The sequence below is a fragment of the Cryptomeria japonica genome, chromosome 6, assembly GCF_030272615.1.
Source record: "Cryptomeria japonica chromosome 6, Sugi_1.0, whole genome shotgun sequence".
Classification (NCBI taxonomy): domain Eukaryota; kingdom Viridiplantae; phylum Streptophyta; class Pinopsida; order Cupressales; family Cupressaceae; genus Cryptomeria; species Cryptomeria japonica.
The window spans coordinates 27,207,660-27,223,690 of NC_081410.1; positions in this window are offsets into that span (position 1 = coordinate 27,207,660).

Consider the following 16,031-nt stretch of genomic DNA (forward strand, 5'->3'; position numbering starts at 1 on the left):
TAACACAACTTAATAGAGGCTACAACCATCTCAAGATAAATGGACAACAATCCAATAGACTGAACTGCCAGAAAAAACATCTACCATGCTTGATTATAGTCCTGGTTAAGCTCAATACCAGAGGCCTTTGACCTCTTCCTTAATCCCAATTCGATCACCTATAATCGACCAAATCTCCTTTGCATATGATATTGCATTCCAAGACTGTGAACACTTATTCCATTCCCATTCCACATATGCCACGATCTACAATGAAATCTTACATCATTTTATACAAACCCTAAGGCCTAAACCAATTAGGTTGGCCACCTAAAAGATGTTACAGTAAGATCATTACATAATTACATATTATAATGATATTCTGTGTTGTCTTAAGACCAAAACAACAATAATAAATCCATAAATTATCCCAAAACATCTTGGTAACGTGTAGAGTACACATTATCATGATACCAGTCCATAACCTAGATAGGTATCGGACCTATTCTGGGTCCACCATGCCAAAGAAATGTCTTCAAGCAATTGAGCCATAATCAAAGAACATCTTCAGCATCCTGAAATCCATATAGAAGTTGCACCAACTCCAATTATGCATCCTATCTAGGTTCCTCGGTGAGAGCTCTGTCAGTAAATCCTTAAACCAATGTCAGTAAGGGTTTACCAGAATGTATGATAGCATCCGATTACCAAGTCAATACCAACTGACCAAAATATTCTCCATGAGAACTTACCAGATGTAACCAAACATAATCCATAGATCCAAACATGTCAGAAGTGTCCAATAGATAGTATCTTCTACCAGTAACACTACATCTTCTATAGGTAACCAAAACCTATCTATCGGTAACCAACCATAACAACTAGTGTTGACATAAATGACAAAACATGAATGCAACACATAATCAATTCATCTAGTAATACTAACAATCTCCCCCTTTGGCATTGATGACAACACTATGATGAATACTAAGAGGGGGGGCTAAACTAGTATACTAAAAAATACTGAACTTAAACACTTAAACAATTTAGCGGTAAACTGGTATAGCAGTTTTACTAACAAACCAGTGAACACAAATGCAAACCAAACATCAAATAAGGCATTCACCCATAGAAGCACAATCACCATAACACAAGAGATTTTGACGTGGAAACCCAAATGGAAAAAACCACGGTGAGATGAAACTCACAAGTAACTATCTACAGAATAGTAACCAGGCCGATTAAGGTCATACAATGTTCTTTATCAGAACAGATCCTATTAGGAATCTCAATCTCTATTAGGAGATAAGTCTAATTAAAGACTACCTTGTGAGAGGATTTCAGATCCATAGTTGTGAACCACCTTGTTAGAGGATTTACAAAGGCTTTGCCAGGCCTACCTAGTTCAGGGTTATAGACTCGTCGAAGATGGGAGTAATCAACAAGTGAATGATCTAGCAAATAGCACAGTCAGCTTGATTAGATCCATGATAGCTCATTGCTAATGCATTTCAGCATTACTTCAATCTTCAGTAAATCCACATCTGTTACTGCACATAGACTTGATCTTCTCTTTTAAGATCGCACATATAGAAACTTCATCAACCACACAAAAACCCTAACTTCCTCTAAAACCCTAGACATGATGTCCTTATAAAGGAATCTGATTTCATGTCGGTCCAATAGGATTACATTGCAAGTTCCTAGGTTTAGTGCATCTGGACACATTTGGTAACACGACACAGAAACACTAGCAAAGTGTCGGTGGATGATAACTCATCACAAAAATAATACCGGTTAGTAACTCATCACAGAGTAATGTCATTTCATACATTTACCTATTACCGGTTCACATATTTTACCGATTACTGGTTTGCCAAAATGAAGACTGGGAAAAATGATAATTGTCGCTTTAGTTCCTTTGCACCACTTGAGATCCTCAAACCACTTGAGGTCTTCATACCACTTGGGATCGGTAGACACTTTCTGCAAAAATCGATAGCCTAAAGGCTATAATACATAATACCGGTTGAGCATAACTCATACATACAAAAAGTGATCTTAAAGCAAGTGTGTGTCCATCAATGACAATCACAACAACATCATAAAAAATGCCAACAATCTCCCCCTTTGGCATTGATGGCAACACTTAGGAAAATTTTTGACATCTAAGTGTTTTACAACAAAAAAATGCCATAATCAAAATTACTCCCCCTAATCATATACACTACCCCTTTTGTAGAAAATACAATGTATACTACTCTCTTACAGAGATAAACATGAAAGTATATATAACATGCATCAAAATTTTAAATACAGAATACTACCCCCCCTTTGCCAATAATGACAGTACAACTAAATAACCCCTATTTCCATTATCATTAAAATAACAAGTGTTTATGACAATAAAGAGTGAAACTTGTCAAAAACTAATTTAAAGTCCTGCATAAATGTCTTCATAGATAAAGACCATGACTCAAGCAATGAGGTAGCAACCTTACTTTCGTTTGCATCTGGAAAACCTATTTCTCAATGGCATCCAAAGTACTCATTTCTTGAGTTACCGTTAAAGCATCTAGATAGAGATAACACTTTTGAAGTATTTGCAGTTGTGGTAGTAGAACCAGTTGAAGTTCTTATAGATCCCATGTCTGGTTGTTGATCTCTAACTCTATTCTTATAGTATGGAGTTGAACCCAGTGAACGGTTTTCCCAAATGTGGTGGAGTCATAGGGCATCTTGAAGGTGCTTATATATGCTTCTAGGTCAGATTGTAGCTTCTCCTTTTGTGCAAGCACATCATCACAAAATAGATGGGGTTGACTAATCTTACTGAGTAGTAGATTCCCCTCATCCATAGCATCTCTTATGTCCTTTTGTGCCTTATGAAGTTTTGATTGAAGATCATTTAACTTCTTCACTAAGGTAGTGTTTAGAGCCTTTTGATGCTTCTTTTGTGCATTGGCTTCAGCAACATCTTCCAAGCATTGCACCTGGTCCTCTACAACTGTGCATAGGAGTTTTAGTTGAACTAGAGAGGAATCAGTACTTGGGAGATTGGTACTAGGAATCAAACTAGTAAGAGTTTCCACTGCAGTTTGAATAACACCTTCCTCCTTTTTCCTCCTTAGCACTTCCAGTTGCTCTTGGGCAAGCTTAATTCTTTGCAATAGCTCCATTTCATTTGCAGATTAGAGGTCAATGGGAATGGTAATGTCAACCGGTTTGGCTTGACTATTGGTTGCCTTTGGGGTCTCCACTTGTATGCTCTTTGCCACTTCCTCCTTGTCCTTGGCTTTTTGCTTTTCTTCTTCTGCCTTCTTTTGCTCCTCTACTTCTTTCTTTCTTTTCTCTTCTTCCTTCTTCCTTTCTTCTTATTTCTACTTCTCTTCCTACTTCTTCTTCTCCTCTTCCTTCTTCCTCTTCTCCTCTTCCTATTTCTTTTCTTCTTCCTTCTTCTTCTTCTCTTCTTCCTGTTTCTTCTTCTCCTCTTCCTTCTTCCTCTTCTTCTCTTCCTATTTCTTTTCTTCTTACTTCTTCTTCTTCTCCTCTTCTTGTTTCTTTTCTTCTTCATTCTTCTTCTTCTCCTCTTCCTATTTCTTCTTCTCCTCTTCTTGTTTTCTCTTTTCCTCCACCTCTTTGCTCTTTTTCTCCTCTTCTGTTTGTTTCCTCTTCTCTTCCTATTTTCTCTTTTCCTCCTCTTGTTTCTTTTTCTCATTCTCTGCTTGCTCTATGTTAGCCTTTTCTTTGTCCTATTTCTCCTTGTCCACTTTCTCTTTGTCATATTTGTCCTTTTCTATATCCGGGGTGACATTTTCACCATCGAAAGCATCAACATCAATAGGGTCCATTTGATCGGTGACATGTTCTCCTTCATTATTATACACCTCATCTAGTTTTTCAATTTCCGGTTCTTGTTCAGCCTTTTTGTTGGCTTCGGACACTTGGTGCAATCTCAGAGCGGCTTTGGCATGAGAGTGGGTATCATTTACCACTTCAGGGACTTTCCCTTCTAGCAACAAGAGTCTCCTTCTTCTCATGAAGAAGAGGCCTTTATATTTTTCCATAACTTCATAATGTTCTGAATAAGACACATCAATAAAATATTGAGCAAATATTTCCTCTCTTATTTCCTATTCCTTTTCTATGGCAATGCGCCATTTTTTATCTAAAGAATTGTATAAAGTATCTAGTGTCACAGATTTAATTTCTGATGACGACCAGTCATTAATACATAAATATTGAATGACTTCCTGTTCAACTTCCTCTTTCTCATTGTCATTGAAATCATCAAAACAATCTACTAAATCACTCAGCACTTTTCTCCTAATATTCTTGATAGTTCTTTGACAATGTGTCAAAGGTTTGTAAGAGGAAATATCAATATTTACCGATGCTGATGATGCGAGTTCATTGATGGTTGTCTTTGTCTTCTTCCTTGTTTGCCTAGTCTTCTTAGGTTGTTCTTTAGATTCTGTGTCCTCTGAGTCCGGCGTGTTGCCTTTTGTCTTCCATTTCCTCTCAAATACCTTGGTGGGTACAAATTTTGGTTTCTTCTTTGCCGATGACCGCTTGGTCACTTTAGGACTTGCTGGAGTAACCGGTGTCGATATAGATGGCACTACCTTTCCCTTCTTTACTAAAGGCTCTTCAACCGGTGTAACCCTTTCCAGATAGGTGTTGGTTCTCTTCTTCTTAGGATCAAGTGGTGAGGCAAGTAGGGTAGAAGCACACCTGTCTAGCATAAAATACATTACCTCATATCTCATAGGTTCCACCTTTTCATTTCTAGGCTCAACTGCCTCCATTATACACTCATCTACTCTGATGGTGAAGCAAATGCCCTCTTCATACTTCTTGACAATATCACCAAATATTCTCACCCTTTGGCTCATCTTGCATCTAAACTCATCAAAGTATTTGTTCAGGAATTTAGGATAACTGGTTCCAACCACTTGAAGACTTTCTTTGATAACTGGTTGGTCAGTAGACCACTGAATATCACCGACTCTTGGGAAGTAGCCTTGGAAGTAGAAAAATAATCCGACCAATAGTTGTCCAAATTTAAACTTCAAGGCATTGTCCTGTTTGATTGACTTTAGATTCACTAGATGTTGCCTTTTCATACAGGTGCACAAATCAAATGAGGCATCTTCCATGATCATCCCATAGGTGGCATTTATTGCTGCAGTAGAGATAGAGTTAATTCTACTAGCATGGAATGTCCGGTAACCTATCACCATGCAGGCATATTTGACTAGATCGTCCTTGATGGTATTGACGGTCATTCCCCATTGGTCGCTCACAAAATTAGTGAGCTTGGTCATTTCCATCTTAATGACTTTCCTTAGGGCAGGCTCATCTCCAACATTACAGAAACTGGTGATGACATGAATCACTTCTGGTGTGATGTCATGTGTCCGCTCCAAATACATTTTGTCATTGTGCACTCTTCTTAGAATGATGTAGATGTGATCATCTATAAATTCTTCAAGAAAATAGACTGCATTGTGAAGCTTCTTCTTTCCCAAGATGTTGTATTCTTGTTTGATCTTCTTGTCCTTCCCATAGAATAGGCTTAACTAGGAATGGATCACTAGAGACCCTTGGTCTTCAATTTTATAGACAATATAATCTGAAATCCCTTCCTCAACTATAACGCCAGTAGGTATTTGGGATAGGGCATTATATTTTTCCTTCCATTGGATGAAATCAACTGAGTCAACGGGTGCAATAGAACTAGAGTGTGATGCAGAAGCCATGATAAACAGAGAAACTTAAAGAATACCTTTGCACATCAAGATTTAGGGCTTGCAAATTCTGCTTTGCCACACACTACTTGGGTTGCTGGATTACCACTTTGAATTCTACACTTGAATGATTGATATTATCTTTTGATTCTTCTTCAAAGTTTTGAAATCTTTCTGAATCGCAAGACAAATCACCTTTTGTCACTCTGCACTTGAAAACTTCTTTGCTCGCAAATTGATAAGTGAAAATGACTTGAAAATCCCTTTTAAATGAATTCTTCACCTATCATAATAAATGTTCCACCATTAGGGTGTAAACCCTAATTTACCTTTTACCATTTCTGGTCATCTGCCAATTGACAAGTATCACATATCGGTTAAGGTCTTTTACCAGTGTAAACCAGGGGTTTGAAGTATTTCACTGATTTGTTTCCCCCTAAGATTTTTTGTGGCTTAGTTTGCCAGTTCAGTGACTTCCACACTAGGTGCAGAAACTGGTTCTTCTTGTGACACTTCTTTAGGTTTCTTCTTCCATGTTGTCTTCATATTTGTTTTAATAGTTTCAACATCAATCTTTCCTTCCAGAGTGACTGGTATATCATCTGATATGCTATTTCTCATTCTGCAGGTCCCAGCAGGGTGTCCCAGTTTGTTGCAATGATATCGAACCATTCCAGGTGATCTCCAAGGTCCATTATTCATGTTTCTATTCTTCCTTATGCATGTTGCAGCTGTGTGACCATTTCCATGATAGATCAAATAGGTTTCTCTCCACCCGGTTGCTTCTTGATAGCCACTGCTACCTAACTGATGATTATAGGTATTAAACCAGTTTGGATTCCGGTTCCCAAAGGGTTCAGGAAAAACTCCTTGACTCCTTTGAGGATACCCTCTAGTGTTGTGCATGACAGACCTACATTCAAATGCTTTATGCCCAAACTTGTTGCATGCATAACAATTTCCATTGAATCTATTGGATCTAGGCTTATTGTTTAGAAAGTAAGGAAAGTTATTGTAAGCCTTATTTCTACATACATTAGTGGTATGTCCTTCCTTGAGACAATTAAAGAAAACAGGTTTGAACTTTTTCTTACCTTTATCCTTTGATGTTGGTTGCTTCTTTGATGCTACATCCTTTGTTCCAGAGATCTCACCTTCCTCATAACTAGAAAAACCAAGTCCAGTGGTATTCTTCACCAGTTTTGTTGGTTCAAGCTTTTGTTCTAGCTTAATAATGCTCTTATTTAATTTGGCAAGTATTTCCTTTGACTTAGTGAGTTCTTTGGAAATAGCAGCATTGGACTTCTTCAAGATTGCATTCTTATAAATAGCCATGTTTAGTTCACCTTGCATTTCCTCTTTTTCTACTTTTCTCTCTTGGAGATGAGCGGTGAGAGCACTGATTTCTTGCTTCAGCTTGGAGATCTCATTATCTTTGTCTTTTACTAGGTCTTCATCTTTTCTCCGGTTCTCAAGTTATTGACACATCCTGATAGTTCATCCTTCAAGTTCCCTTCTCAGGTTGGCATTAGAATCATTTAGTTTTTCAACTTCTTCAACTAGGGCTTCCATGTCTGCTTCATCAAAGGAACTATTTTCAGTTAGTTCCATCAGTTTTTTAGCATGCTCTCTTCTTTTTGCCAGAGAGGCCTTATATTTGACTTTGAGTTCATCAAAGGCTTTCTCAGTCTAAGTGAGCCAATGAGTAAGTTCCCTCATAGTGTATTCCCTCATATCTCTTTCCAAGTGGTTAAACTTATAAAAAGGTTGGCTCTGATACTAATTGATGAATACTAAGAGGGGGGGGTGAATTCGTATACCAAAAGATACTAAACTTAAACACTTAAATAGTTTAGCAATAAACCGATATAACAATTTTACTAACAAACCGGTTAACACAAATGCAAACCAAACAACAAATAAGGCATTCACCCACAAAAGTAAAATCACCATAACACAAGAGATTTTGGCATGGAAACCCAAATGGGAAAAACCAAGGTGAGATGAAACTCACAAGTAACTATTTGCAGAATAGTAACCAGACCGGTTAAGGTCATACAATGTTCTTTACTAGAATAGATCCTGTTAGGAATCTCAATCTCTGTTAGGAGATAAGTCCAATTAAAGACTACCTTGTGAGAGGATTTCAGATCCACAATTGTAAACAACCTTGTTAAAGGATTTACAAAGGCTTTGTCAGGCCTACCAAGTTAAGGGTTATAGACTCATCAAAGATGTGAGTAATCAACAAGTGAATGATCTAGCAAATATCATAGTCAGCTTGATTAGAACCATGATAGCTCATTGCTAATGCATTTCAGCATTACTTCAGTCTTCAATTAATCCACACTCTGTTACTGCACACAGACTTGATCTTCTCTTTTAAGATCGCACATATAGAAACTTCATCAACCACACAAAAACCCTAACTTCCTCTAAAACCCTAGACATGATGTCCTTATAAAGGAATTTGATTTCATGTCGGTCCAATAGGATTACATTGCAAGTTCCTAGGTTCAGTGCATCTGGACACATTTGGTAACACGACACAGAAACACTACCAAAGTGTTGGTGGATGATAACTCATCACAAAAATAATACTGGTTGGTAACTCATCATAGAGTAATGTTAGTTCATACATTTACCTATTACAGGTTCACATATTATACTGATTACCAGTTTGCCAAAATGAAGACTGGGAAAAATGATCATTGCCACTTCAGTTCCTTTGCACCGCTTGAGATCCTCAAATCGCTTGAGGTCTTCATACCGCTTTGGATCGGTAGACACTTTCTACAAAAACCGATAGCCTAAAGGCTATAATACATAATACCAGTTTGGAACAAATACCGGTTGAGCATAACTCATACATACAAAAAGTGATCTTAAAGCAAGTGTGTGTCCATCAATTACAATCACAACAACATCATCAAAAATGCCAACACACTAGATGTGAAAAATATCTAAGTACCAAAAAAATACCAAACAAGTGTCCCCCTGTGGAAGACAACCAATAATCTCCTAAATATCAATAACTCTCCCCCTATGAATGATATATCTATAAAGTTTTGCATTTATTTTTTCACATTGCTATCTCTCCCCCTTTGACATCAATGCTAGAAATCTGACAAAAAATATCAAAGCAATAATGTAAACCTCTAAATCTCAAAGTTGACTACTCCCCCTAAGTAGTAGCACCACTCATCAGTGCTAGAATGAATAATATCTATGATAATGCATGTCAGATTGATGACAAACTGCATCAATCAAGTCTCTACTGAAGGGGCAGAAACCCCTAACCTATCTCTCAGATACTCAAATGATTCCTTAGATAGTGGTTTAGTGAATATATCTACAATTTGTTCTTTAGTGTTCACATAAACCAATTTGACTTCCTTTGCTTCTACCTTGTCCTTCAAAAAGTTATACTTTATTGATATATGCTTAGTCTTAGTGTGAAATACTAGATTATTAGACATGTCAATAGTTGCAGAGTTATCACAGTAGATAACTACTGGTTCACTACAATTTACCCTAATATCCTTCAACATTTGCTTCATCCACAAGACTTGAGTGCAATTAGTTGCTTCTGCAACATACTTAGCTTCTGCAGTAGATAAACAAATGCATGACTATTTTTTGTTGATCCATGAAACCAGTTTCTTTCCAAGAAAGAAAGCTCCACCAAAAGTTCTCTTCCTATCATCAGTATCTCTTGCCCAATCTGAGTCAATATATGCACATAAAGTGAAATCATCATTTTTAGAATACCATAAACCATATTCTATTGTTCCTTGCAAATACCAGAATATCCTCTTTACTGCACATTTATGATTTTCTTTAGGATTACTTTAATATGTTGAAACAATACTTACTGCATTCATAATATCTGGTCTAGTCTGAGTTAGATATGACATACCACCAATAATAGATTTATATCTTATCAAATTTACCAGTGTAGGAGTATCCTTGATAGATAATTTCTCACTTGTCACCATAGGAATACTTACTGGTTTGGAATTATCCATACCAAAAATTTTCAACAATTCCCTCAGATACTTAGTTTGACAGATAAAAAAGCCTTTGTCATTTTGAGTAATCTGCAAACCTAAGAAAAATCTCATCTCAACGATCATGGACATTTAAAATTCATTCTTCATATTGTTAGCAAATTCCATGCACAATTTATCTTCTCCTCCAAAAATGATATCATCAACAAATACTTCAATAATTAGAATATCATTATCAGTGATCTTATAATATAAATTAGTATCAACACTGCCTTTAGTAAAACCAAAATTCAAAAGATATTTATCCAACCTTGCATATCAAGCTCTAGGAGCCTGTTTCAATCCATATAAAGATTTCTTCAATCTGCAAACCATATCTTTATCATCTATCAGTGAAAATCCTTCAGGTTGCTCAATGTATACTTCTTCTCAAATTTCACCATTCAAAAATGCACTTTTAACATCCATTTGATAAACCTTATAGTTCTTATAAGTTGCATAGGCAAGAAATATTCTAACAGCTTCAATTCTAGCTATAGGTGCAAATGTCTCACCATAATCAATTCCTTCCATTTGAGAATATCCTTTACAAACCAATCTAGCCTTGTTTCTTACAACTTGACCATCCTCATTCATTTTATTCCTAAAATCCCATTTAGTTCCAATAACATTCTTATTTTTAGGTCGGGGAACTAAATACCAAGTCTCATTTTTCTCTATCTGATCCGATTCATCTTCCATAGCCTTTAACCAATGTTTATCCTTACAAGCTTCAATAACAGTTGTCGGTTCAACTTGATAAATAAGATATACCTCTTCATTTTCTATTTTTCTTCTTGTCATAACTCCCTTGTTCCTATCTCCAAAAATTTGATCTTCAGAATGATTTAATCTTACATACCTCGGTGTCTTCTAAACTTTAGGTTCACTACTCTGATCATCAGACAAAGTTGAATTTTCTAATTGCATCAATGCAACTGTCTCAATTTCTTGTATTGGTTGAGTCATTGCTGGTTTAGTTATTATCATTTCCACTGTCAGTTCCCTATCATATGATATAGAATGATTTCTATACTCCTCATCCAATTTCACATTAGCACTTTCCACAATTTTTTGCAATATTTTGTTATAACATCTATATGCCAATTCTTTGAATTGAATAACCAATAAATATCCCTTCATCACATCTAGGATCAAACTTTCTAATTGAATCATCTCTTTTGATATAGCGTTTACTTCAAAAAATTCTGAAATATTTAATAGTAGGTGTATGTCCAAACCGTAATTCATAAGGGGTCTTACCAATTTCACCTTTGATGTGAACTCTGTTGAATGTGTAGATTGTTGTACTCACTGCTTCTCTCTAGTAGATATGAGGAAATTTGGCTTCCATCATTATAGATCTTGCTACATCCAAATTGGTTTTTGTTCTTTCTTTCCACTATTCCATTTGTTTCACAATAACTATTAAATTCATGAGAAGTGAACTCACCGCCATGATCTAATCTTAGACATTTGATTTTCAATCTAGTTTTCTTTCAACCTTTTCTCTAAAGATCTTGAATTGATCAAAAGCTTCAGACTTATCCCTTAGAAAATTCACCCACATCATCCTAGAATAGTCATAAATAATTAACATGAAATACCTATCACCTTGAAAGCTTCTAGTCCTTGTTGGACCACATAAGTCAGTGTGAATAAAATCAAGTACATCATTAGATTTATCATGTATTCTCTTAAAAGAACTTCTAACTTTCTTTCCCAATTGACATTCCTTACATACCATATTATGAGGCTTCATAATCTTAGGTATATATATAACTACCTTAGTTGAGCTGATCTTAACAATAAAATCAAAATTAACATGACACAACCTCTTATGTTGTAACAAACTCTCATCAATATGAGAAATCAAACATGTCTTATTACTAGTATTTAGGTGAAAGATATTACCTCTAACCTAAATACCAATTGCAATCTCCAAACTAGTCTTTTTAATGATTTTGCATTTTTTATCTTTAAACTGAAGTTGGAAACCCTTGTCTACCAATTGACCAACACTCAAAAGATAATGATTTAAACCTTCTACATAATAGACATTATCAGTATTATGCTTACCATCCAGAGAAATAATACCCTACCTCTGATCATACATGCTTTATCATCTCCAAATCTAACTTGACCACCATTGTATTCTTACAGGGACAAAAATTTCCCTTTATCTCTAGTCATATGATGTGAGCATCCATTATCAATTACCCCATTCATCCTTATCTTCAACTTTTTCTACAAGGGCCTTTTCTTCATTTTTGATAGCTGATTCTGGTTCATCTTTCTTTAAAGCAAAGAACACTCATTCCTTTCCATTGCCAGATCCACTAGTAGAGTTTTATGTAGGTTCATCTCCAGAGTCATCAGTTACTCCTTCCTCATCCACTATGTAGCATTGTTTACTTTTCTTGAATCAATATCTGTTTTGGTTAGGCTTAAATGATTTATTAACTCTTTCCTCAAACCTTGCATTCCTTTCAGGACATCTAGATGAAAAATGACCAATCTTATTACATGAAAAACATTTAAAAGGTTCTTTTCCTTCATACTTACTTCCTATCAGACCTTTTGGTACTCTTTTAGCAAATAAGGCTTCAAGTTTCTCAAATTCTTCATCTTCTTTCCTCATGTCTTCCAATTATTTTGCATATAAAAATTTCCAATCACTTTTGTTGGTAGATGATGATGATGATGATGATGATGATGCATGAAAATCAGGTTCAGACTTTACAGCTCTAGAATATCCAAATTCTTCAAGCTCAAAAGAAAATAATTTCCTAGTCAGAATGTCTTTGTTAACTAAAGAGTTGGCCATTGTTCTCAACTCATTAATTGCATTTGCCTTCATCTTATAAGCTGATGGAAGGGCTCTCAAAACTTTGGAAACTATTTCATCTTCACTCATAAATCCTCCATGACATTGAATTCCCATAACAATCTCATTTACTCTTTCCATAAACACAACAATTCTTTCATTATCTTCCATCTTTAGGTTTTCATATCTTACCTGGTAACCATCAAGTTAAGAAATTTTGATAGTAGGATCACCTTCATTTAGAGTTTGCAATTTATTCCACATGACCTTAGCCGATGATTTATCAGTTAATCCCATGATCTATTGATCAGTAAGTGCACACAAGAGGGATTCTCTAGCTCTGCAGTCATTCTCAATATTCTTATCCAAGTGTACAGGAGTAGGATTGCTAGATACCAGATCATAAGGTGTATATCCTTTCTCAATGATCTCCCACATATCCTTGCCAAGACATCTAAGATGAGTCTCTGTTCAAATTTTTCATATCCCATAATTTGTTCCATCAAGCTTAGGGATTTCTCTTCTGAAAATAGTTGTTGGTGGATTAGAAGTGTTAGCTACCATAGGATCTACCTCAAGTGGTTAAGCTTATGCAAAAGAGGACCAAAGCTCTGATAACAATTGTTAGGATGACCAGTGAAAAACTAAGAGGGGGGGGAGGTGAATCAGTTGTTAACATACTATACCTTTTAATCCACTTCATAATGTTTAAATAGATCAAGTATCGGTAAAGCACATATAGATGCCGGTAGGAACAAATACCAGTAAACAAGACAAATTAACAATTAAACAGATAATCAATGCAAAGAAACCATATCACATAACACCATGTTTTGTACATGGAAAACCCAAAAAAGGAAAAACCACGGTGGGAAGCCTACCTACAGTCAGATGATACATCTCCAAAAAGTATGATATAATAAGGGGCCTGCACATGCTGGTATTTTGGATATGTTGATATGGTTTTGTCATTGATGTCAACACCTATTAACACTTATCAACTCTAGCACTTGGAGAATTAGCAATGTTCACCGGCAAGCAAGTGACTTATGCACAGTCACCAGTATCTGGTACAACGACAGGATATATTGTTCACCGACACTTGGAATGATATGGAAAACACTTGGTTATGATGAAGACATCATCTGGACACTTTGTCTTGTCCAAGATAAGCACCGACATGCTTATCTATTCTAGATCACCACAACACGCTATGGAGATGATTTAATATTGTTATAAATGCATTAAGATGACATCTTGAATCAGATATTGCATCAGTTATTGTTTTACTTGTAAATTGATTTTATTGTAATATCTTTTGTAGAACCGACCTACTCAATTAGTCTTAGGCTTTGGTATAAATGTAAGATCTCATTTGTGAGATTAGTGTGCGAATGTGAGAAGGATTGTAATTCGGTATATGCGAGAATAAGCAAAGCTATACATGCAAACATCATTTGAAGGTTGAAGCAAGATTTTGTCAAGGCATATCAGAACTAAACCGGTACTGAATCCAGCATATGAAGATGTTATTTTGTGTAGTACATCATTATTGGATTTAACCATCCAATTGTAGTCAGTGTGACTCCTATTTGTGTTTGAGCAGTGAGCTCTAGGTGCTTGGCCTTTCTGCATGTGCAGACCCCATTTGTATACACATACTATCTGCAGTAGTATCATCTGATTGTGGGTAAGGTTTCCCACCATGGTTTTTCCCCTTACAGGGTTTCCACATACAAATATTGGTGTTATGTGTTGTGGATGTTATTGTCTTTTTGTTTCATGCATTAATCTTTATGGGTACTACAATTAACTGATAAATTGTCTACCGACATTAAGTTTGGTTTACCGGTATTAAGAATTAAGGCTGGTTAAGTGGTTTTTGGTTTGAATTTATTTGACAACTAATTCACCCCCCCCCTCTTAGTTATCTCTGAGACCTAACAATTGGTATCAAAGCTTAGTCCTCTTTTTGTAGATGTTTGACAGCTTGAGGAGATCCAATGTCTTCTAACTATTTCAGGAAGGATAGTCCTAAACTTGATGGAACCAACTATGGCATATGGAAGATCAAGATGGAGACACATCTGAATTACATTGGAAAGGACATCTGGGAAGTTACAAAGAATTACTATACTGCTCCTACTCAAAGTCAACCTAATCCACCTAACATGGCTAAAGATAAAGAAAATGATTGCAAAGCAAGAGAAGCACTTTTGAGTGCATTATTAGATCAACAAATCATGGGATTATCTGATAGATCTACTGCTAAAGATATTTGGGACCCTTTGGAAACATTGAATGAAGGAGATGCCACAGTCAAAATTGCAAAACTTGAAAGCTTCCGGGTTAGGTATGAAAATCTGAAAATGGAAGAAGATGAAAGGATTTCTACTTTTATGGAAAGAGTTAATGAAATTGTTTTGGGTATTAAATGTTGTGGAGGAACCTTAAGTGAAGATGAAATTGTTTCAAAAGTTTTAAGAGGATTTCCACTGCCATACAAAATGAAAGTTACTACTATAAATGAGTTAAGAACAATGCCTAATAAATCAGTAACTAGGGACACATTGATTGGAAAACTTTCAGCTTTTGAGATTGAGGAATTTGGTCCTGTTGCTACTATAAAGACAAATTTTTTTTTAAGGCCTCAACATCATCTGCATCATCATTTGACAAGTCTAATTGGAAAGCCTTTTATGCAAGAGAACTTGAAGAAAGTAGAAGAGAAAATGAAGAACTTGAAGAACTTGAAGCACTATTTGCAAGGAAAATGCCTAAAGGTCCAGTTGGAAATAAGTATGAAGGTAAAGCACCCTTTAATGTTTTAACTATAATAAGATTGGTCATATGGCTTCAAGATGCCCTGATAGACATGTAAGATTGAGAGAAGAAGCTAGAAGAACATACAAGCCTAACCCTAAATATTAGAGATACATATTTAAGAAGAATAAAGACAAATCTTGTTATCTTGTTGATGAGGGAGTCACTGATGATTCTGATGAGGATCCAATAGACAATGGATGGGGTTTTGTTGCTGTAATAGAAGATCAACTAGCACCTACTATTCAACTGATAGAGCTGGCCCTGGTAGCTAAAGTTGAAGTTAAGGATGAATGGATCATTGATTCAGGATGTTCACATCATATGACCGGCGATAAAGGTAAATTCTTGACTTTTTAGGAATATAATGGAGGTATAGTAAGATTTGGAGATGATAAAGCTTGTTTGATCAAAGGAAAGGGTACTATATCTCTTGATGGTAAGCATAATATCGATAATATTTACTATGTTGAAGGTTTAAAGCATAATATTTTGAGTGTTGGTCAATTAGTTGAAAAAGGATTTTAGTTGCAATTCAAGAATGGGAAATACAAAATTATGAATAGAACTGGTTTGGAAATTGCAACCGGTAATCAAACTAAA